Source organism: Onthophagus taurus, chromosome 7 (genome assembly GCF_036711975.1).
Source record: "Onthophagus taurus isolate NC chromosome 7, IU_Otau_3.0, whole genome shotgun sequence".
Lineage (NCBI taxonomy): Eukaryota > Metazoa > Arthropoda > Insecta > Coleoptera > Scarabaeidae > Onthophagus > Onthophagus taurus.
In genome coordinates, this window is record NC_091972.1 from 38,787,787 (window position 1) to 38,813,229 (window position 25,443).

The window sequence follows — 25,443 nt, forward strand, 5'->3', positions numbered from 1 at the left end:
ATACGCTCGAAAATAATAAGATAAAAATTGTCATTTGTAGACTTTCTAGACTTTGTCGCACACCTCATCAAAGAGTATAATCGAGCTTTTTGGTAACGTGAGTCAGATATCTTCCTAAGAGGACAGAAGATTACAGATCAAAGATTACATCTAAAAGAGACTTCCCCATTATTTTGTTGTTTTCCCTGTGCAAGTTCAGCTCCAGTTGTTCAATGCACCAGCAAACACAAAGTGATAATTTCGAAAGGTGAGCAAGATGCGGTAGATAATCTTTGTAGATCGAAGTTGCTCTATGAACCCCATCGGAGTACATCTGAAGAAGTTCAGACTTGGCCAATTAGACCATAATGCTGAAACTGTCAAGAGGATCACTAGTATTGAAAATGTTCTCTAACAGGAAGCTGTCGTAAAAAATGTTATCCACGACTTTATTTGCTGTGATATAATATATGAACTTGCACCTTCGACAGAAAATGTTGGTTACCCAGACTGACTGAGATGTTTAGCTGCAAATATTAGGAAGAATTTTTGGTGGTACTCATCTCATCATCCTTGGTAACCCTTAGTTCGTACTGGGATATCAAATGGATTGTCTCTATTTTGGTTGCAAGTTCAGAACCAAAACTTGAAAATAGCAAAAACTACTTAGGAGGAACCCAAACCAATTAAATTGAATTCTTGAAATTCGATATATCGATAGAATCCAAAGTTCCAGAGCTGGCGATTCAACACGAACTACACCTTAAATCCGTATCAAAACCAGTGTAGATGCCGTCGTTTAGCATCCTGCCTAACGGTATCATTGAACCAAGTCGCTTTTTCACTTTGAGACTTGAGTCGGGTCTTGATAGCTCTAATTACTGGCAGATTACTTGTTATTTCCAGCACGTAAGACACTTCAAGACCAGAGAATAGAAATTAGATGTACTCTTTTGCTTAGAATGAAAAGATGTCACACTTATAGATATATTTCGAGGAAAGTTCTGCTGGACGATAGATGCGGAAAAAAGTATTCAAAAATAACAGGCCAAGATAACAGCATCTTTAAACAAGCTAATATAAAAAAATACACACATTTGTAATTTTCTATTCCTTTGAAAATCTGATTGATCTGGAGTTTTTGCAAATTTTGGGTTCAACACAAATTCTTCAACCATATTTCTTTGAAACTCGGGGTTTCTCATAAATTCAAGATGAACAGAATTTTTGATCAACTTAATATTCTATTCTTCGGGGTATATTGCAATAAATATGAAAAGAAATTTATTTTTGCCATATCTAATTTTTCTAGAAATGCGTAATTTCTTGAATTTCTACAAATTGTGAGTTGGGCAACATTTCTGATCAACTTAATTGACATCACAACATATTTCATAGCATCTACAAATAACAAATATGGAAAAAATATTTCTGCCATTTCCCGTTTCTCGAGAAAACCAATTTATTTTGAATTTCTGTAAAATTCCAGATAAGCAGATTTTTTTAACAGTTTAATTTGAACTGTATAGCACTACTTATCATCTACAGTGGGAAATACAGCAAGAAAATTTTCGAGATTTTAACTGCACCATATTTCTCTTCACCTGCAGCAACACATAAATAATAAAAGTTATTTCTGCCATTTCCCATTTGTCTAGAAAACAGTTTTTCCTGCATGTTTGTACATTTTGAGTTGAGCATTATAATACCAATCTCATTATAATAGCAAATATGAAAAAAATAGTTATATCTTCAATTTTTTTTTGGACATCTAGGTTTTTGTAAAATTTTTGCAAATTTGGAGTTGAGCAGAAATTTTTATCTATTTAATTTGAATTGACTCGCATTACTTATCATCTATAGTGACAAATATGGGCAGAAAATTGTTTCTATCAGCATTTGCCCTTTCGGATCGATTCTATCTGTAATGTTTTTCCTATAGCAGCAAATGAAACAAATTTATTTCTGTCATGTCCTATTTCTACGAAAAACAGCTTTTCTTTGATTATTTGCAAATTTTGAGTTGAGCAACTCTTAATTTCAACCGCAACTTTTTCCACACCATCCCAAGCAACAAGTTGGCAACAAAAAATTTTGCCATTATCTGTTTCTAGAAAAAAAAACAGGTTTCCATGCATTTTTGCTATTAATACTAATTTTTGCTAATTTGAGTTGCGCAGAATATCTAATTAATTTAATTTGAAGTCGCCGTATTCCACATAATCTGTAATAACAAAAAAAAACTTGTTTGTTGTCCAAATTGTGATAAATGTGATTATAAGAAAATTGTTGATGATTTTCTCTCGCATTAACAGTTTAAAATAATCATATTTCCCTACCATTTATTGCTATACAAAATTGTTTATTTATTGGTCCAATCAAGTCTGAAATAAGTAAGTGCTGCACGTTTTCTGGATCAACAAAGGATTATATAAAGATGTTGAAACGCTCCATGAATATTAAAAGTAATTGAGTGTTTTTAATTAACTACGTGTTATTTAAACGTTCTAAATACAAAAACATACCTGACATGCAAAAGAGTAATGCTGAATAGTTTAAAGTTTCAATGAATATAGTTATCGCAGATTAAAAATAATCGTCAGAACGACCTCTATCGGCACGATTAAGCGAGAAGCACGTGGAGACTCTAAATATAAATCCGAAGTCCTTCTTAACTGTGATATCTATAGATGCAGCAAGTTACTCGACTCGTGTGCGATTTTTTTTTGATGATACTATACACGTGACAGTATTATTTATAAACACCATACCGTATAAACGGATGCATCAACGGCAAAATTATTTTTAAAATACAAAGTGGAATTATTTTACGTTGCTTTGCACATTGAAAGTTTATCGACACCGTCTCGTCAAGTTCAAGAAGAACGAAGCAACAACAAAAAAGAACTAAATAAAACGACAACGTTATAAGGAAGAAGGAGAAAGACGAGATTTCGTTCTCTTCACCGTTGTTTGCGTTTGATGATGACCTTCGGGTGCCGAAAACCGTTCTGGGGCAAGACGCGGGGGCTCTCTCCCAGGACGCGGACCGCTTGGCATTGGCCTCTGAGTGCGAGAAACAACAACGGGCCCCCAGATGCCAACGTACTACTACCTGTGAGGCTGGAGGAGAGCATTGTCCCGAGTCTAGACGAGTCACCGTCTAGACGATATACACTTTGGTTTTAGTAACCCCAGGTTCAAAATCTAATTACAAGGGATATTAGAGCTTTTTGCTTTTATGGGTTGACTTTAGAATAAAATTTACAATCAAATTATTTTCAACTTGTTTTATTTTAAGTTTCGTTTATGAAGATAAAAAAAAGTCACCCCAATGTATTTTTTTAAACTCCCCAATGTATTTTGCTTTCGGATCTACTACCTGATGTTATTGTAACACACGTGTCGAGGAAAATCGACACGTGCAATAAAATTGTAGGAAGTGCGATATTTTCGACCGCAAACCGTATTTTCCGATAAAATAATGGAAATAAAAATGAGATAAAAGAAATGGTTTTCTTCGGTGGGGATAATATTTATGTCGCGGTTGACGTGAGTAAATTGGCACCGATTGTGGTTATCTTTATTACACCGTTTGTACCTGTTTGTTGTCAAGGTCGATGAATCTGAACACTTTACAGTTTGTTTCGTTGCCATAAGTTAATAAAAAATATGTTACGAGAGACGTCACAGAGTCAGCTGAAGTTTAAAGGTTGCTATTATTGGAAATTGAACGTTTAAATTTGTCGAGGTTGATTTCGATGTTTTGCGAAATTGTTTATTTATTTATAATAAATTACTTGATGTGTATACAGATCGTTTTATTGGTGATGTAGCAAACGAAAAAATACTCGGTCAAATTTTGAAAAATAGTATACAGGGTGTTTCATAATATATGCGCAGGACTTTAGGATGTGATAGCTTCTCCAAAAATTTGAAAAAATTTCCATTAACTTACCCTCTAAAATGCACCATTTTCGAGTCATAATTTTTTAAAGTCAGAATTGGTGTAGATTTTGGGTAGTGGTTGTTTTTCTCCCCAACTTCTACGCCACTGGAAAAAGTACGGTTTTGAGACCCACCGCCCATTTGAACCGCTAATATTTTCTGCACAAAAAAGGTACTGAAGGTCATGAACTCTAAAGTTGACCGTTTTCGAGAAAAATCAACTTTTATGTTGAATAATATTTTACTAAAACGTTAGAAGAAGTAACAAAAGCAAACGTTAACTTCATAATTGCATAATTAAAAAAAAAACAATTACAAATCATACACAGTTAAATTAAATGTTGGAAATGTCCGCCGTTAGCTTCAATGCTCGCAGCAATTCTTCGACGCATTGATTGTCTAACACGCAGGAATATTTCCGGAGTGTTCCGAATTATGTCGCAAGATACAATAATGCGCTCTCTTAATTGGTCAACATTTTCAACTGGAGCAGCGTAGACTAGGGTTTTCAGAATGCCCTAAAAGAAAAAATCTAAACAATTAAGTTCGGGAGATCCTCGACCGATCCAACGGTCTGGGTATTCGTCGTCCAAGTATTGGCGAGCAACCAAACTAAAGTGGGCCGGAGCTCCATCATGCATAAAGTATATGTTTTGTCTTATTTGAAGCGGTACATCTTCCAGCAGTTCCGGCAGTACTTCTTCTAGAAATTGTCGATAATCTGCACCGGTTTATCTGTTCGGTAAAAAATGTCGGCCAATCAAATGATCACCAACGATGGCAGACCAAACATTTACGGAAAATTGTTGCTGATGATGGCCTTCTGCAATTTCAAGTGGATTTTCTTCTGCCCATATGTGGTTATTGTGAAAATGAAAATACCATCTTTCGAGAAAGATGCTTCATCGGCAAATAGAACTTCGGCTCCAAACTGAGGATTTTGAGCTATTTTGTCTTGCATAAAGCCAATAATAATAATAATAGTTTATTGGCATAAAAGAATACTACAATGTAAGTAATACATTAAAATAACTAATTGTAAGTATAGAGTTTGCCAAAGGGTATTTCCATCAGTAAGCCGATTTATGGCGCTCTGGTCTTCCTGGAAATCCCATACATAAAAAAAAAGAAATATATAAAAAAAAAAACAAAACAAAGTAATAACAAATTAAAATTAAATTCAAACTGAAACAATTATCGTAGCCGATAAGTAAAAACGAAAAAATATAAAAAATGAAGGGCCTAAACAAATAAAAATTAATAAATGTCCCTAACAAACTAAAAAGAAAAAAAATATATATATATACACTAGTTCGAGTTGAAGGTAGAACGACGCGCTAGTCATTAAGCAATTTAAGACGCAGAGACCTCTTAAAAGTGCGAAACGATGGTTGAGCAAAAAGCAGACTGTACTTATTCAAAACACATGCCGCGTTATAACTAAAAGACTTCTTGAACAATTGGGTACGGTGACGAGGAATGTCAATGAGGTCCTTACGCCGTACATTAATATTATGAATGTCCGTTCTGTAAGTAATTTTGTTGGTGAGGTAAGGTGGTAGCTTACTTGACACAAGTTTATAAAGAAAAATCTTGACGAAAAATCTCTTGGCAATAAAGCTTGTACTCTTTGAATATGGTAGTGATACAAAAGTTGCCTTTTCAAAATTCTCCAAACCGTCGAGTGAGATAGGTTTAAGTTGTAAGCCATTTTTCTGGTACTTGTGGTCGAATTTTCATCAATTTCGTTGAGGACAGCCTTTTCTACTTGGGGATTTGCAACTTCCATAGGCCACCCATTATCAGCAGTATTCCATTTTCCCATAGTCGTTGGTGATTATGTAGAAACAACAAGTTATGGTGTGGTACTGGGCGATCACGATGTCTTTCTTGATACAACCGCCTTGTTTCAACGGAATTACTGCAAGCCATTCCGTAAAGGTAATGTATTTCGCACATTTCAGCGTTTGTGTAATTAATTTTTAATTTTGTAATGCAAGTTTACTTTTTGCAGGTACAAACTAATTGTTATGTTGACAGGACTTGTTGACTTGTTAAAAATAATTTATAAGTTATTATTAAGAAATACTGTAATAACTTATATCGTATATTAAGAAGTTAACGTTTGCTTTTGTTACTTGTTCTACGTTTACATAAATTTTGTTTAATTGTAAAATAAAATTTTTATTTAAAAAAATTGACCATGTTTTTCAACATATAAGTTGATACCTACAATACCTTTTTTGCATAGAAAACATTGACGGTTCAAATGGGCGTTTCAAAACCGTAGTTTTTCCAGTGGCGTAGAAGTTGAGGAGAAAAACAACCACTATTCCTTCAAAATCATCACCAATTATGACTTTAAAAAAATTTTTTCTCACACAAAACTTAGCTTATTATGAGTAGAAAATGCTTACAAACGGTGTTTTCTGTACGATAAACGGTTCCGGACATATTAGCAAAAAACCATTTTTTTTTATTAAATTTCAACACCCTGTATCTCAACTTAGAGGGTAAGTTGATAGAAACTTTGTTTCAAATTTTTGGACAAGCTATCACATCCTGTATATTACGCAGGAATTACTAGAAACTGATAATAAAAATCTTTTTGTGGCAATAATAATAGCAGAAAAAAAGCATGTTATGCGCAAATATCATGAGCAGAAACAATGTCTAACAAATGAGGTCTGTTTTCCTTGATACACTAGTCCATTCTAATCAAGTAATTGGCCATAAACATGTTATACAAAAAGTCGTCAAATGAATGGGGTCTTTGAGTGCAAACACGTTTCTTCAAAACCTTCACTGAAAAAAGATCCAATATTAAAGTCTGCTTATCAAGTACGCACACCTCACTTCCACCTAATACAGAATAACTTGAACACGTACAATACAATCTGATCCGGCATAACTTTGTGGTCATGCGGCTCCCACTTTCTCAACATAACCTGGTGATCTCCTCATTAATGCAAACGAGATTTTGTGTTGAAAATGCAGTATGCCCACCAATTATTGAAATAAAAGCAAATTAAGTATGCATCAACCCTTCTTTTCGCTCACTTTCTTGGCATATTAGCCTCATCGAAAATAGCTTTATTCCTGAAAACTACTCTGTAGAAATAATATTATGAACATGTGTAAACGATAATATCGTGGGCAAGTTCTCATTCATCAAAGAGTACTCCAAAGCATCGTACTGAAATGAAGTCCCAACATTATGAATGAAACGTATGGGAGTGGGTTCCTATGTAAAAGAGATAGTGGAATACTTAGTATAACTGACGAAAACAATCTAGAGGGGAAAACCCACCGCCGCATTCAACACATGACGCACCAAATACTGATCCAAAATATGACAAAAGAGCTAATAGTAATAGCAGTTAATTTATAATGTTGCAGTCATTAATCATGTAACGAGTATGTCTAAAAAACCACAGAATAAGTTCTTGAACACAAAATACTTGGTTATATGGTTATCATGAAGTTACCTCATAAAACGATCATAAAATCGCAGCTGCATTATTACGTTCTTTTTACATCGACCTCAATAGGCATAATCAAGTAGCCACAAGATGCAAGCTGCACGGCGATATCTGTTAAACGTGAGTTCCTGCGGCAAACACATATTGTTCTCTTGGCCAATGAATTTTTGCTAGGTATGATGGCAAATAAACTTGCCAGCCTACATTTTCGAATTAGATTATCCACATCCTGCCCTACCACACCTTATTTAGCCTTCACATCATAAAGCTCCGTTTAAATTCGCATATTATTTCAGGTTGATTGTTCTCAATACACATGTTCCAATATTCCAGGTTGTTAACGAAAGTCTCTGTTTAGTCAAAATCTTTTTAGTAAAGAAGGAATCAATGACATGAAAAATATCTGTCTCTGTCGTACTTTCAGAAAGAAGATGACAAAATCCTTCTACAAATTCATTTTTTTAAAGTACTTTTATATATAACTTTTATTAAAGCGACAAATTGTGCTATGTCACTACTTTCATCAACCTGAATGGAAAAATATTTACGATAACTTTAATTTTGTGAACATACAAAAAATTGCTGGGCCAAATCAAATTTTCACCAATCGTCGGATTTTTTTCTTTGAAAGCTAAGTGTTTAATTTGTAAATGGCGATTAAGGTTGAACTAATTAAAAACAATATTGTGATGATAAAAATAGGGAGACAGTTCGGAGAATTCCCTCGCCAACTCACAGGGGGATGTATTGTATGTCACGTCAACTATTCATTATTAGATGATGATGTGAGTAGTTTTTCAAATTATAATTTGACGGTGGTATTTTAGAGTCTAGTTTTAGGTTTTATGTTATTATCGTTTGTAAATATTCAAAGTCTACATATTGATAATATAAAATGTACATTGTACATACATTTTATACTCCGAAATTTTATAATACATAAAATTACAGCGTAAATATCCTTATGTCGCACTTGGCAGATTTTGAAGATATTAGATTCAACTGTTATATCATTGACTAAATGTTGCGAACAGAACGACTATTGTTAAGAGATCACTTGATCTGTAAAAATGAGTTTCGTCATCTTCTCCTAAAAATTCAGTCTCAGCATCTGACATTATTTAATCAGACTTCTTTCTCGGTGTCTAAGTCTTCAGATTTCTTCTTGTTTCAAGTTATTTGGCCCTACATTTGTTTGTAGCATGAATTGTTATGAAGATATACTAATATGTCCTCTGAATGTCATGAGTTTAAGCTAATACCTCAAAACGTATTCTAGTAACACGCTAATAATTACAGCAGACTCATCAGCATGGGAATACGATAACCAATACTGTGCTCCATAATATACTTAATAAATATCATCCTTATTCAGTTGGAATATAAATTTTTTAATAGAGTTGGCCTAATTTTTTTCTAAATGTGTACTGGCTTATTTTAAGTATAACATCATCAATCAACATGTTCGCGATAAAGTGTTCAAGGATAAGCAAGATTTTGCCATGAGATAAATTGATTTTACATTCTGAATTTTTGCCGTACACAATACGATATTCTTATATTTTAAAAAAATGGCTTTAACACTTTAAAGACATAGACGGCGGTTTTATAAAGCAATGAAAACTGTACAGAATATTTTTTCCCTTCATATGATGAAAGGTTTATCTGAAATTTTTTTCCATAAATTGATTGTTTATGAGTTATAAGATTGTTTCAATTGGTTTCATTCCGACCTTGGATCTAAAATATTTCCAAGATAGTCACCACTTATTACAAGTAGACTACAAAATCGTTATTTTAAATGAAATACATGGTTTTTATTACATATTCAAATTCTTTATACAAAAATAGGTTGACTTCGATAAGGATTGTTGATACCTAGAGCTTAATTTTTGTCTCGGTGGAAAAACATTTTGCGTCTAATGATTATCCCATTAATCATCATTTTTAACAATATTATCTTATAGTTTTTATATTAAAACATAAAATGTTAAATAGGATCCTAAAGCTACAATTTAACATATACAGATGTCCCACGTAAGCGGCAAAGTATATAAATAGCATTAAGGAGCCGAGATACACAGTTTTTCCATTGAAAAAAGTTGTAGGAAATTTACCACACTATGAACGGAAAATATTTTTATAGATACCGGGTATGCCATAATGACGTACCGAAATAAACATATGTTATTTTAAATGGAATATGGAAGCTACTTTTAAAAGCAACGGGTTAACCGTAATACCAACTATAGTTAGGCCATTTTTTTTTATGGTATACTGACGGAACAAATTTACAAAACATTTTTTGAAGAAGAGTTGCCAGAAGATGTAGATTTAGAAACTAGACAAGGAATGATATTTCAACACGATGGGGCACATGCACATTATTCCAGGGATGTTAAAAACCTTTTAAATATTCGGTAAGGGAGACATTGGATTAGTTGTGGAGGTCCAATATTGCTGAAACGCTAAATAATGTGCAAGCCGAATTCGTAAATCGGCTTCATCTATGCTTGGAGCACAAGGCAGATATTTGAACACTTAAAAATAAAGATTGGTTGAGAATTTTTTATTATTTTATGTTTAAAATCATTATTAATGCTTAATCACGTATTTTCACGGTCTTATTTCATAAAATGAACAAGATCTGCCATTCTTTGCATGATCTTGATTAATTGCACAATATCTAAAAAACTCCAACTGATAGGTATAGAGACATGTGCTGAAGATTTGTAGAGAATTAAATTCTCTATCTGATAAGCTAGTCAAATATGGGGTGTTCCATTTAAACTTTTCGACTTTTTTACAATTAAATATGGTAAAACAGTAGTTACAGTTTTGAACACCCTAAAAGCGGCAAGTATCAACATATCTTATCAAATTTCTAAAGATATGCCTTAAAGAGGGAATTTTTCCTAAATTTGCAAATATAAAATACCCACAACATTTAACGGAACATCAAATAAATAAAATGAAAGCTCAATCTATGCGCAAGACAGTTAATAATCACTACAGAAAACGGAATCTACTCAACATGCACCTCTATAAGAATTACCAAAAAGTAAACTGCTATTTTCACCACATTATAGTGAAGAAATCATTAATGAAGCCAAAACACATAATTTAATCCTAAACGAAATACAAAAGAAAAAGCATAAAAAACTTAAAAAATTGAGAGACAATCAACAACATAGAAAGAGAAAGGTTGAAAAACAAAGAGAAACACATAAGTTCCATCCTAAGCTGACAAATAGTACTTCCACAATATTTGATGAAAAAGAAGAGGAACTATTGCAGAAGGGACTAAAATATGCTTCAAAAAACCAAATGGACCTACCAATGCTGTCAATAGAAATCCAAGCAGCAATAAAAGGACATGAAAGAGAAAATATAATCAACAAAGATATCCAATTAATCCTAATAAAGGAAGAAAAGAACCGACAACAGTTGCGAAGAAAGAGTGACAAGAAAGCAAAAGAAGAACACAAGATTATCAAGAACATAAAACAGAAAATTAAAGATGATGGTCTAATAATAACTCCAGTAGACAAAAATGCAGAAATGGTTATAATGAAGAAGGAAGAATACTTAAGGAAGACGGATGAGTTCCTAAATGAAAATAATTTTGAGAACATAAATAAAAATCCAACCATTAACTTCCACAAGAGGACCAAACAGACGATTAAAGGCAGCATAACAGTAATAAAAGAATGACAGCAACAACTTAATACCTATGAACCCACAAATACCAAAACTATACGCCTTACCAAACAACAAGAATAATATGCCAATTAGACCAATAATTAGTTCAATTGAATCTAGCACTTACAACCTAAGCAAAAGTGTTACAAAGATTTGTCAAACATGGTATTAATTTTAAACCTGAACATACAATTAATAACCGTAATCATTTACCTGGAATAATTAATAAACTAAAACTGCCAGATAGCTTCAGAATGATATCCTTTGATGTTAGCAATTTGTTCACTAGCATACCCACAGCCGAAACACGTAAACACATCTTAAGAAAGTTTATTAAGGCAGAAATAAAGGACGACAACAAGACTGAATACACAACCTTTTTAAACTATGCTTAGAACAAAATTTCTGCCTGTTTAATGGAAAATATTTCCAATACAAGGATTTATTTCCAATGGGTTCCTCGCGGAGTGGGGTTATGGCTGATATTTTTATGAACAATTTGGAAAATAATTGTTATTAATAACAACAACCCACACAGAGAAGAAATTATTTTATGGATTAGATGCGTGGACGATGTCCTTGTATTTATCAAAAATGAACATCAAATACATTAATATGCTACATCTCAAAATCAATTTCACGGTGGAAATAGAGAATGATAGTAAGATTAATTTTCTGGACTTTATACTGAAGCGATGTCAAGATAAAATAAAGTTTGACATATATAGGAAACCGACACAGACGAGTACAATAGTTCCATTCAACAAGAACTGAAAAGGGAAATTCAGGTCATTCAGCAGATTGCTAGTGAAAATAAATTTCCACAACAACATATACAAAAACTCATCTCAAAAATACAATGTAAATTCGACTTAGAGAATATAACCTCCCTACACAACACCACGAAAAATGAAAATACATCATACAGATCAATTACATTTCCAGGAGATATCTGTTCCAAAATTAAGAGAATTTTTTATAGAAACAATATAACAGTTTCATTTAAAAATAAAAATACCCTAAAAAACATACTAGTCAATAAGGATAAGACACCTTTACTTTGCAAAAATGGGCAACCTGATGGTATTGGTGGAAACATACGAAATCAACCGGTTTATTAAAAACAACCAAAATATTGTTAGCCTAAATGAACAAGTGGTTCCCAATTCAACATCGTTATATCAATGTCTGAAGGATCCTTTCCCGAAAATAAAGATCAAAAATAGAAATAAAAATTAAATAATTGTGTAAGTGGACGAGAAGATTGAGCTTGGAGGCGGCTCAATTTTACACCACTTGCATCCCATGCCCCCACAAAAAGTAGCTTTAGTTAAGTTGCCATTATTATTATATTGACTGATTTGTTATACATGGTGTGGGTCCTTGTTACTAATATATACGACCGATTAGTGTGTTACCTATCTTATCTAAAATATTAGAGAACATTGTCGCTTCACAGCTAGTACATATCCTGAATCATACTAATTTACTCCCACGATTGTCAATCTGGATTTCGGGAGAAGTATAGCACAACGACCGCGTTAACTAAAATTGTGAACGATTGGTGCTGTGCCATTGATGCCTCAAGAGTTACCTTCGTTGTATTCCTGGACTTTAGTAAGGCTTTTGATATCATCAATCATCAGCTTCTAATAGCCAAGCTAGTCCGTTATGGATGTAAAGAAGACGTTGTACATTGGTTCCAGTCATATCTTGTGAACAGATCTCAACATACAAAGATTAATGGTAATATATCTAGCGGTATCCTAGTCAAGCAAGGTGTTCCACAGGGAAGTGTTTTGAGTCCTATATTATTCAACTTATTTACGGCAGACATGCCAAATGTAGTGACGAGCTGTTCGGTTCATCAATACGCGGATGATGCGCAGATTTACATCTCTTGTGATATTATCAGTGTTGATGACACGGTGCGCTTGCTTAACTCTGATTTAAAGAATATTTGTGAGTGGTGTTCTGCTAACGGGTTAATTCTTAACGCGAAAAAAACTATATGTATGCGTGTCGGGTCGGCCAACATTCGCAGAAGAGCAATCGATAATTTATCGGTTCCTATACACCTCAATGGAACTGTCTTAGCGTTCTCTGAATCGACCAACAACTTAGGTCTTACTGTCGACAGTAATCTTAATTTTGCGGAACATGTAAATAAGAAAATTGGTGTGTGCTACTATAATTTAAAATCGTTATATAAATTTAAGTCATTGTTGTCACCACAATTGAAATGGAGACTTGTTAACTCCTTAATTCTAAGTCAACTTGATTACTGTAGTAACGTTTACTACAATTTTCTATCAGCTACTTTAAAAAATCGTATTCAAATACTTCAGAATAGCGGACTTAGGTTTTCATACTCGATTGATCGTAGAGAACATGTTACCCCATAAGATATATATACATAAGATATTCTATCTTAAAAATGGAACCTAGATGTACACTCTTGCTAGCTGTTATGTTATACAATGTAATATTTTACAAATTGCCTTATTATTTATATTGTATCTTAGTACCAAGATCGCAAATACATAATGTTAATCTAAGACAAACGAAGTTGTTGACGATTCCCAAACATAAATCTGCTAAATTTTGTGGTAGCTTTGCGTACAGAGCACCTACAATTTATAATTGCTTTTCAGATGTTTTTCAGTTGAAATCTAATAGATCTTTTAAATGCACCTTGAAGCGCAGGCTTCTTGAGGAACAAGAATCAAAATGTTAAGTTTAATTATTTTTATTTTGTTGGTTATTACTTTGATATATATGTATTTATTTTTGGTTTTCTAGTTTTCTAGTAATCAGCTATGCTGTACCCTATATATACAGGGTGTCACACAAAAAACGCCCCAAGCTGTAACTCTGTCATTTATATTCCGATTTTCATGACCGAGGCATCAAATGAAATGGTTTGATGAATACTATGGTTCATGCTACAAATAAATTTTTTTCAAGGCCATCTTCAATTTTAAGCGATTATTAACTTTTGTTTTTCAAATTGCTCCATATATTTTTCTTCACGTCATTAGATAGAGATTGTTTTTCTGAATCCACTGATGTGCAATACATCCACTTTGAATGTAATTTTAGCAGAAAAAAGACACCTGTATATACAGGTTGTCGCACAAGAACGCCGTAAGCTGTAACTCTGTCATTTAACTTCCGATTTTTATGAACGAGGTATCAAATGAAATGGTTTGATGAATGCTATGATTCATACTACAAATAAACTTTTTCCAACGCCATCTTCGATTTCAAGCGATTATCAACTTTTGATTTTCAAATTGCTCGGTATGTTTTTCTTCACGTTATGGGATAGAAATTGTTTTCTGAGCCCATTGATGTGCAATACATTAACTTTAATTGTAATTTTAGCAGAGAAAAACAATTAAAACATTTTCCGAACATTGTCTTAGTCACTTCTGTAATACTGCAGTGTGCCATGGAAAAAAATAACACGCAAAATTGATAACACTCATTAAATGCTATTTCAATGCCCAAGCAGTTGTAAATGATACTTATAAGTTGGTTTTTCATTTATCCCATGGCACACTACAGTATAACACAAGTGACTTTAAGAGAATGTTCAGAAACTATTTTATTGTTTTTCTATGCTACAATTACAATTAATGTTGATGTATTGTACATTAATGGATTCAGAAAAAAAAACTTTATCCAATAGCGTGAAGAAAAACATACCGAGCAATTTGAAAATCAACGTTGATAATCGCTAGAAATTGAAGATGGCGTTGGAAAAAGTTTATTTGTAGCATGAATCATAGTATTCATCAAACCATTTCATTTGATAGCTAGGTCATGAAAATTGGAAGGTAAATGACAGAGATACAGCTAGCGGCGTTGTTGTGTGGCAACCTGTATATACAGGTGTCTTTTCTCTACTAAAATTATATTCAAAATGGATGTATTGTACATCAGTGGATTCAGAAAAACAATCTCTATCCAATGACGTAAAGAAAAATATATAGAGCAATTTGAAAAGCAAAAGTTAATAATCGCTTAAAATTGAAGACGGCCTTAGAAAAAATTTATTTGTAGCATGAATCATAGTATTCATGAAACCATTTCATTTGATAACCCGCTCATGAAAATCGGAATGTAAATGACAGAGTTACAGCTTGGGGCGTTTTTTGTGTGACACCCTGTATATATATATGATATGTATGTACTTTATATGTATATTTCTTTTTGGGCAAATTAAATTAAATTAAATATATACAGGATGATTCAAAAAACCGCTGACAGACTTCTATGGCAGGTAATACATCAAAAATAAAGATGAAAAGTCTTAATATACATGGGGTCGCAAATGCCTCCTTAATGAGATATAGCGGGTCAAAGATTCTTTAAAATTAAACATTATCTGCAATAAAAAGCCCTATTTTAAAAATATTTTCAAGTCCACTGCTAATTTTGCCAAACGGGCAGTATTTTCGTGTAAAGTGATCAATTATCTATCAATTGGTCTCTTACAAATCTTTGATTACAGCAACAGTTTTTGATTGGATTAACAAATTTTCTACAAACGTGTTTTTCTTAAAAACTATTTCTTTGATCAAAGTTTTGTAAGAGACCAATCGATAGATAATGGATCACTTTACACGCGTAGAGAGCAATGGCGAAGACAATATTTTTAAAAAAGTTTGTAGCAGATAATTTTTCATTTTAAAGAAACTTTGATCCGCTATATCTCGCTAACGAGGTATTTGCGACTCCATGTATATTAAGACTATTTATCTTAATTTTTCATGTACACTGTTGGAAATAATTCACGAGCACACCCTGTATAATCTGAACGCGTGTGTCTAGCGCAATAAAATTTGGTATGGAAGTAGTACTAAAGTAGTATAACTTACTCTCACATGGAGAACGGCACAACTCTGCTGGGAGGAGAAACATCAATAGCGAGAGTATCCCCCGTGAGCTTCGCGTACCATCGCTACACGACGTGGCATGGAGTCTATAAGTCGCTATATTGTAGCGAGAGGGATGGCCAACCATGCCACCTCAACTCGCCTCCATAGCTCCTCAACGTTAGCCGAGGAAGCCGGATAACTTAGAAGTCTCCGACCAGTCATGTCCCAAACATGTTTGATCGGATTCAGATGCGGAAACCGAGCTAGCCATGGAAGCATTCGTATACGGTGCTCTTCCACAAAGGTCTGTACAACACGCCCGATGTGCTGTCGTACGTTGTCGTGCATGTATAGCATACATGGGAGCCGCCGAACGTAGGGAAGCACAACGGACCGTAGTACCTCATCTACGTATCGTTGACCCGTCATGGTCTGCTATACACGCAACAGACGTGTACGTCCACCATATGTAATCGCACCCCATACCATAATGCTCGGTTGTCGGTGGATAGGGCGTTCTTGCACACACTGTTCGCGTAGACGATCATCACGGCTCCGATGAACTAAAATTCGCGCATCACCGGTGCTCAATTCGAATCTTGATTCGTCGGAAAACAAAATATCCCTCTACTCAACAACCTACTAATGCCTAGCGTCGACCCACTCGTGACGTAAGCTACGGTGCTCGGGTGTTACTGGAATCCGCTGTATCGCACGACGCGCGCGCCAGTCCATTATCTACCAAACGCCGCCGTACAGTTCGTGTAGTGAGTGCGCCTTCCCCTGCCAGTGGCCAAACAGCTCCAAGTTGCCTTGAGGAGGACACACACGACGGTAAAGCGCTGAGCACAAGAGCGCAATCCTCGTGTGATGGGGACGCGCAGGGCCGTCCAGGGCGCGGCTGAAGGTACCTATGTCCTACCTCAGACCATTCTCGCCATGCCCTTTGCACTGCCGATAACGACTACTGGAGACGACGCGCAATTTCACAGAACGATACATCCTCAATTTGCATACCCACAAACATTCCTCGCTCAAGTTACGCGATCGCCCATCCATTGCGCACAGAGTACGATAACAATGTGGTCCCTCACACCACACTAAAAACGACCGGTATTTTCCATCCACTTCGGTCTCCATAGCGACGGAATGTTCCACTTGGAAGAGCGGCTCAGTCAACAATGCCGCGATGGAACAACTCGAAATTCCCTGAATAAACTCGTCTACCGTAAACCTTTGTGCTCCGCAAATATTATGGATTTATCTTCACGCGTTCAGATTATATAGGGTGTGCTCGTGAATTATTTCCAACAGTGTATTATCTACTCTAGAAGTCTGTCAGCGGTTTTTTGAATCACCCTGTATATGAAATAATTAAATGTATATCTTTTGGTTTTATTGTAAACTCTGCCTGACGCGTTTCGGCGATCTACGCCATCTTCGGAGGCTTTCGTCTTGTTTTGTTAGGTTATGTAGTACATTTATAAAATATTAGTTTCCTTCTTATGTGCTAAGGTCAAAATGTTTCTTGCGAAGATTATTTTTAGTTTTCAATAACAAATGGGCTGGATTATTTATTTTTTATATTATTTTTCTTCTTCTCGCGAGCGAACAAAATTTAAAATTAAATTTGAGAAAATTAAGCTTGGAGGCTGCTCAATTTTGCACCCCATGCCCCAAATGTCCCCACAAAAAACTAGCTTTTGTTAAGTTGCCTTTATTGTTATGTTGACTGATTTGTTATGTTTTTGCTTTCGAGGGAGAATTAGTCCTGCAATAACATTTTATCACTTTTATAATTTATAATACATAATTTGATTTTAGTTTTTAAGTCGGATCAATTGTCGATTTTAGATTTCATGTAGTGTTCTACTTTAATCGCCTAATGAACACTCCTAACCTCAGTTACATAACCTGTTTACAACCATTTTTCCGCCAATTCTGTTCTCAATGAATTTTTTACGATTTTAACGTAAGTTCTCTTTTATTCATGTTATTCAGTTATTCTGTTTAAATTACTGCAACATATAATTATAAAAGATTTTGTACGTTTGTAGGGTTCTATTTACTGGGGAAGGGCAGGGCCCGAAATCGGTTTAGACGAAAGTATATTGTGACTCTTTTAATACTTATATCTTATCAAAGTCAACATATTTTTGTGTGTAGAATCGGAACACGCAATAAAAACTATATCATTCCATTTAAAATAACAAATATTTTTTTCGGTACGTCGTTATGGAACATCCTGTATGTATAAAAATATTTTCAGATTATAGTGTGATAAATTTCCTACAACTTTTGTCTAAGGAAGAATTGTGTATCTCGGTTCATCTTTAATTTTGTTCCAGGATATTTCAATAATATTATCTTATTGTTTTTACATCATTTCATAAATTAGAATCTATAAGCTACAATTTAACCTACATATCATATCATCAAAGATAATTCCAGAAAGCTAGCTGCAATAGAACCCAAAAAACAGGATGTTACTGACTTTTTGGCAGACACTGTGTATATACAATTTATTAATTTAATGAAATTAATTTGATGAATATTCATTAAAAAGCAAAATAACATTGTCGCTATGTTTGCAAACAAAAGTGACCGCGAAGCATTTTCGAGTTAAAAGGTCGAGTTATTCGTAAATTAAGCTTATTAATATCTCAATGAAAGATTATTTTTAATAAAAATCTAATTAATTGCAGATACAAAACAGGATTTTGGTTGAATAATTCAAGTTATTCATCATTTTCTAATTGGTGTATTTAAAATAAATAAGACAATTTAATTATCAATTAGGAAAAAATAAAATCCGAGATTATTTTGTATGAGAAAAAAATTGAAATAAACAGAATATTTCATCATCCCAAATTCATTAACATATTTGCGTCAAAAAACGATATCGATATATCAACATAATTATTTTTCCTTTGCAAACATATTATCTTTCAAAAAAAGGAACATTAAATATTATTTTAAAATCACTTTCTCTCACCTCGTTTCGTCATCTTTCACCACACGCGTAAGAGAAATACACTTTCAACCTGTGTTACACCCATTTATTTCTTGACACTTGTAAATAGTCCAAGGACTAGTATTATTAAAGCCATCAATACGATTAGAGTAATTAATTTTAGAACTTAATCATAAAAAAAAATTTTAAAGGTTAAAAACACCGCTACTAATCAACTTTTTTTTGTAATAATATAAGTCTGGAAATTTGCATGTCGTAAACAGCTAACAGGAAGTCCGCGTAATTATTTCATGTTTTTTTAAAATTCGTTTTTGTTTTATTATGTACATATACATTTAAGGTATTTGTCGTGAACTTTGTTATATCACGGAAATTTCATTGCAAAATGTTGACGATAAAATTCTTTTAACAAACCCCCAAATTCTATTTTTTCTTCAATGTTATCATTAAAATTCTATTTATAAACACAAGGAGGTCAAACTTCTATTTATAGATAATGTATGATATACTGTTCAATAAAACCGATTTTCTTTAATAAACAAGGTCATAATCCATGTAGGTAGATATAAATTAATATAAATAATCGTATATAATAGGTTTACCTTGAAAGACGAGTCCAGATCAATTAGATGAGCCGAAAAACATATCTGAAAAAAAGCAAAAAAAACTTAATATAATAAATTCCTATAACTTATAGAAATCATAAAATCAGTTAGTTTAACGATTCTGAATGAACTCGAAATTTAATTAACAGTAAATAACATAAAGTAATTCGCAAGTTGTCACACGGTGGTTTTAACGTTTAGTAATAACAGTTAAGGAACTTTCCCTCGTTTCAAACCGAACGAAATTAAATTGTTAATAACGATCCGGGTCAATTAGAGCAGATCGGGTGCAGCAATCCATGTTTCTTGATATAATCACTTTCTACGTTTTATTATCGTTTTAAAAACGATAACAAACAAAGACGAAACCAATAACAAAGTAAATTGCGCACGAACGACAACGACGTTGCGCTCCGAGAATGTTTTAGAAACATTACGATACGCTCCGTTTTCGTTCATTAATAATACATGGACGTATGTATGTAAATGGAATCGTTCCGAAAATAAAATTATCGCGGGGCCACCAAATTATTTATATAAATGTTTAAGATATGAACATGATTTTAAATACTTTAAAACATTTTTCTGTAAATACCGAAGTGGGAAAATCCAGGAAAGAAGGTAATCTATTAAAGAATATGACAGAAAAATGTTAGGAAATAGAATCTATTATTTGAATTTTTAGAATTGATAAAATAAATAGCTTGTTAGTATAAAAAGAGTAACAAACAACATTTCCACTCAGTTAATGTTTTTAAAATGTCTAAACTCATTTTAGTTTTTGCTGTTTTCTTTATTTCTGGTAAACAATTATACATTGCAAGATTGTAAAGAAAAAGTGTGATACATTTTTGAATTAGTTTCAGAAATTCTTGCGAGAAATTGTACAAAAAATGAAGAATATAAGACATGTTGGACCGGTTGTAAGGAATATTGTGGAAATAAACCTTTCACATGTTCGACGGAATGCGAGGAAGGTTGTCACTGCAAAGATGGTTACATTAGAAAGAACAACGAAACTAACGAATGCATATTAAGAAGTCAATGTCCTATACCAAAATGTCCACCAAATAAAGAATATAAAACATGTGGATCTAGTTGCCCTCCATATTGCGGTGAACCCCAATTCAAGATATGCCTAGCTGTGTGCGTACCAGAGTGTCAATGCAAAGATAATTACATTTTAAAGGATGGTAACTCCACCCAGTGTATATTGAGATCCGAATGTCCTTATAATCAAACATGTTCACCTCACCAAAGATTTACCACATGTGGATCAGCTTGTCCTGAGTATTGTGGACAACCTAAAGATATTGTTTGTACCAAGCAATGCGTTGTAGGGTGTGAATGTGAACCAGGTTACGTAAAAAAATCGGAGAATTGTGATGATTGTTGTATTCCAAAAAGTAAATGTCCTTAACGTCGTTTGTAAGGTTGATGGGAAATAAATATACATACCAGTAAGATTTCATTTTATTGTCCTTTTATGTAGTTGCTAAATTATATAGATAAAATAGCAAAAAAAAAACTTTTAGTATTGTTTTCTGGTTCAACAATCCCTTCGATAAACAAATTGAAAGGTTTGCCGAAAATTTTTGTGAACCTAAATGGTTCAAAGATGATAGGATAACTTGATAGGAACGACATTGATTTAAGAAGGGCAGGAAAGTGTTGAGAGATATCAAATATTCAAGGATACCGTTGACCAATGTTGAGGAAGGATAAAATTTAAAAATATCTAGACTGATATTAATAAATGGTGGGGAAAATGTCGAGGAAGCCCAAAACATTTTTAAAAAACGTATAATGTTGAGGAATTCCAAAGATGATATTGGAAGATCTCAGGAGCGAAATTGGGATATATCAGTGATGAAAAATGGAATGACGATATTGGCGAATATAATTACAGCTAAAGAAATACGTTAAGAAATGTCATCGATGATGATGAAGAATAAAATAGACAATAAAGAAGATAGTGAAAAATTATCAGGAATAATGTTGTGAGATATCAAGGAACAATTAGAGATTGCAAGAATGGTATTAATAGATACTGATAAAGGTAATAAAGAACCTTTATTATATGTTGAGGGATATCAGAGATAAAATTGAGGGATGCCATAAGCAATGTTGAGAAAATTCACTGACGATAATGGAAGATGTCAAGAACCATGGTGAAATATCTCTCAGCGAGAACATTGCCGATGATATCTTGCATGATACTGGAGGATGCCATAGACATTGTTGAAGAAGTTAAATGATATCAGGTAATTATATCAAGACATGTCAGGGATGATATTGAGACATATATGTGATGACATTTTGCGATGTAGAGAAAGATGTTGATATCGATGAAGAAAATCTTCCTTGGCATCAGGATTTTGTTGATATATATCAGAGCTACTATTAAGAAATGTCGTAGTTCATGTTGAGAATGGCAATAGATAGAAATCGGAATCACAATAAAATTATTTACGTACAGTGAAATTCCCCTAACTCGAATTTTTATATCTCGAATTATCCTCTAAGGCCCACTACTACCACTCACAGTTAAAGTCTCTGATAGAGTTATCTATCGGATAGCTTAAAAATTGGTTACTACCACTGTATTTATCTTAAAGATACCGCTATCCGAGGGATAACTTTTAAAATATCTGTAACCCCTGGATTGGGTGTCGGATAAGTTACTATCTAAGGGATAACTGAGGATACCTAACCTCAAATAGGATTTATACTGACGTATAAAATTCGAGCGTTTTACTATTTCAGTTAAAATAAGAAAAGTAATATAAACTTAAATAAAAAACTATTAATAATTAACATTAGATAAAATCATCATGGATAATTTCTTCGATATTGGAGATGAAGAACAAATTTTTGAAGAAATCAATGAATTATTTCCTGTAAGAAGCGAAAGGATAATAAGGAGTAGAGTTGACCATTTAAATATTTATTCAGATGTTGAATTTATGACTCAAATAGAAGATGTAATAAAACCTCCATCCATGACGTAAATAATTTGTTGATTCCTATTATTTAATGTAAAATTCATCAAAATTTTAGTAATAATGCTGTACAGTCGTGTTCACGGGAAATGCGCATTCAAGGTCAAGTGCTGTTGTGAGATCCGACATGCCGCTGGCTAAGCAGGACCGCCACAAGTCCCTTCTCCACGAGCTTCGTGTGCGCTCGGCTCAGCCCGTTTAGCCAGCGGCATGTCGGGTCTCACAACAGCGCCTGACCTTGAGTGCGCATTTCCAGTGAACACGACTGTACCTCCTTCAAACCGTTTGTTGCTGACTCTTCGGTTTTATGCAATAGGTAACATGTTGCTATCCATAGCAGATTTTGCAGGAATGAGTGTACAATTGGCATCTTCAGTTGTTTATCATGTTAGTTGTGCCATTATTGTTTACCATCACATTTAAACATACAATGATTTGACTAATACGAGATATACATACTTGTTGCTTTCCTTGCCATGTAACTGCATCACTCTTTTTGTTTTCTATTACGTTTTTATGTTTGATAACAAATTCAAGAAGATTTTTCTCAGTCTCCATTTCCAAATTTTAATTTTAAGGTTAGAATAGGTTAGAATATCGTCAAAATAGCTAATAGTAGGTCTTTTAACCACATAGAGCTGTCAATTTAACATAATAGATCAAAAATCCCTAGATTCCTTGGTTATCTCAAGGATTTCTTAACTATGAGATAAATGGAGGTGGTAGTACGCACGACCCTGTTATCTACGAGATAAATTGTATCTTATAGATAGCTTAACTGACAGATAGCATTTTCGTAAGCTCTACGGTTTGACTACGTTTCAAATGTGTTTTTATCTCTCTTAAGTCGAATTTCCCTAACTCGAATTTCTCTGTAACTCGAACTGAACTACTATGGAATTTCTTCAACTTTTACTTCTATATGTCAAATTTACCATTTTTTTTATTTGGTTGATTTTATGGTTCGAACAAATCCGGTAAAGTCCCTGTGTATATCCAGTTCTCTGAATTCACTTGTTTACAGCTACGGAAAGCCGTAACATTCGCTATTGTTAAAGGTAAATTAAAGTGCTTAACAATTACGGAAAAACTATCGTTAATTAAGATGGTAGAAAAAGGGGAAAAAAATAAAAAAGAAATTGCTGCTGAATTCGGTATTCCTCAAAGTACACTGTCAACGATGTTAATTTTAATTTATGGCATAAAGTCGCTTCATGTGAATTATGAACATAACAGACAGGCCTGGATGACGAGTGATATTTTTGAAAAATGGCTCTTGGGATTAGATACAAAATTTGGTACTCAAAAGAGAAGCATTCTGCTGTTTGTCGACAATTGTCCTGCTCATCCACGGACTATACAATCTAAATTGAAACATATTAAACTGGCATACTTTCCCCCTAATATAACCACTGTATTAGAACCGATGGATTTAGGAATTATATAAAATGTTAAACAGTTGTATAGAAAACTAATTTTAATGAAATTGTTAACCAATATGGATGCAGTTACTTCTACAACAATAACATTACTTGATGCAATTAAAGACTTAAACAAAACATGGAAGGTAGATATAAAACAACGAACAATCGTGAATTGCTTCAAAAAGGCAAAGTTTATTAAAAACGCCGAAATGCTGAAAGAAGATTATTGGAACGAAGAGGATCTTCATCCCTTGTCTGAAATGAAGCACTTATGGTCTTTATATGAAATCGCTGTAGATATGCAGTGTACAATGGACAATGGACGTTCCAACAGACAAAGATATTTTAGACAGCGTTATGAGAACTTCAATTCCAGATAAAAACGGTATGTGTATGTAACTTTTAGGAAATCCGCTAGCTAATCTGTTACAAATATTCCAATAATAATAGGCTTGCTTTAGTTCTGTAGTTCCGAACGGTTCTGCGCATACGTCTTTATACAATATGTATGCGCGGAAGAGTTCCCAACCGTGCGGAACTACAGAATCAAACCACATAGGCTCAGGCTCAGAAATTACAGACTCTTGAACCAAAACAAACCTAATGTTCTTATTGTTTCAGAATCAGATGAGGGTGATGATAATCTTGAAAATGACGTATTTATCGCTGTGCGTACATTTGATGAAGCTTATTCCTCTCTTAGAAAGCTTGAAACTTTTATATTGTGAAGAGAGCATGTTCCAGATAACATTCATAATTCTCTACATTTCATAGAAGATTTTTTTGACAAAGAGCGGTTGTCCGCTTTAAGCCAAAAGAAAATTACCGATTATTTTTTCTATTTTAAATATACGTATTAGAAAAGTACATTTCTAAATTCGTTAGGGGAATTTCACTGTAATGTTTAAGATATGAACATCATTTTAACTACTTTAAAACATTTTTCTGTAAATACCGAAGTGGGGCAAAACCCAGGAAAGATGGTAATCTATTAAAGAGTATGACAAAAATGTGTTGTGAAATAGAATTATTTGAAATGTTTGGAATTGATGAAACAAATAGATTGTTAGTATAAAAGCAACTTGACACACAAAATTTGCAATCAATGCAAGGTAGGGCGTCAATGTGTGTTAAATCCATGGATTGTGATGATTGTTGTATTCCGATAAATCAATGTCCTTAATATAAATAATTGAAGTTAATGTTTATAAGGTTGATGAATTCATGATATTTAAGTAAAGATCAGAACATCAGGGACGACATTGCTTTGTGATTCAAAGTGTTGAGAGATATCAAACATTATATTCAAGGATGGCGTTGACCAATGTTGAGGAAGGTCACGCGATAATAGAAATATCAGGGATAATATTTAGAAATATCATGACTGATATTAATAGATAAAACATTAAAGAAGCACAAAACCTTGTTAAAAAGGCGATGT

The 25,443-nt window shown here is 33.5% G+C and overlaps 2 protein-coding genes across 2 annotated transcripts in view; one reads left to right on the plus strand and one right to left on the minus strand.

Annotated features, from left to right (window-relative positions):
- Positions 1–25,443, minus strand: part of LOC111428712 (atos homolog atossa) — an 82,090-nt gene that overhangs the window by 46,566 nt on the left and 10,081 nt on the right. Inside the window, exon 2 of the mRNA XM_071198310.1 lies at positions 19,574–19,618. The gene's annotated coding sequence lies outside the window, so the exon portion shown is untranslated. The remainder of the gene's footprint in view (positions 1–19,573; positions 19,619–25,443) is intronic.
- The window catches only part of LOC111419082 (translation machinery-associated protein 7 homolog), a 66,588-nt gene that overhangs the window by 30,132 nt on the left and 11,013 nt on the right, over positions 1–25,443 (plus strand). The window lies entirely within an intron of this gene.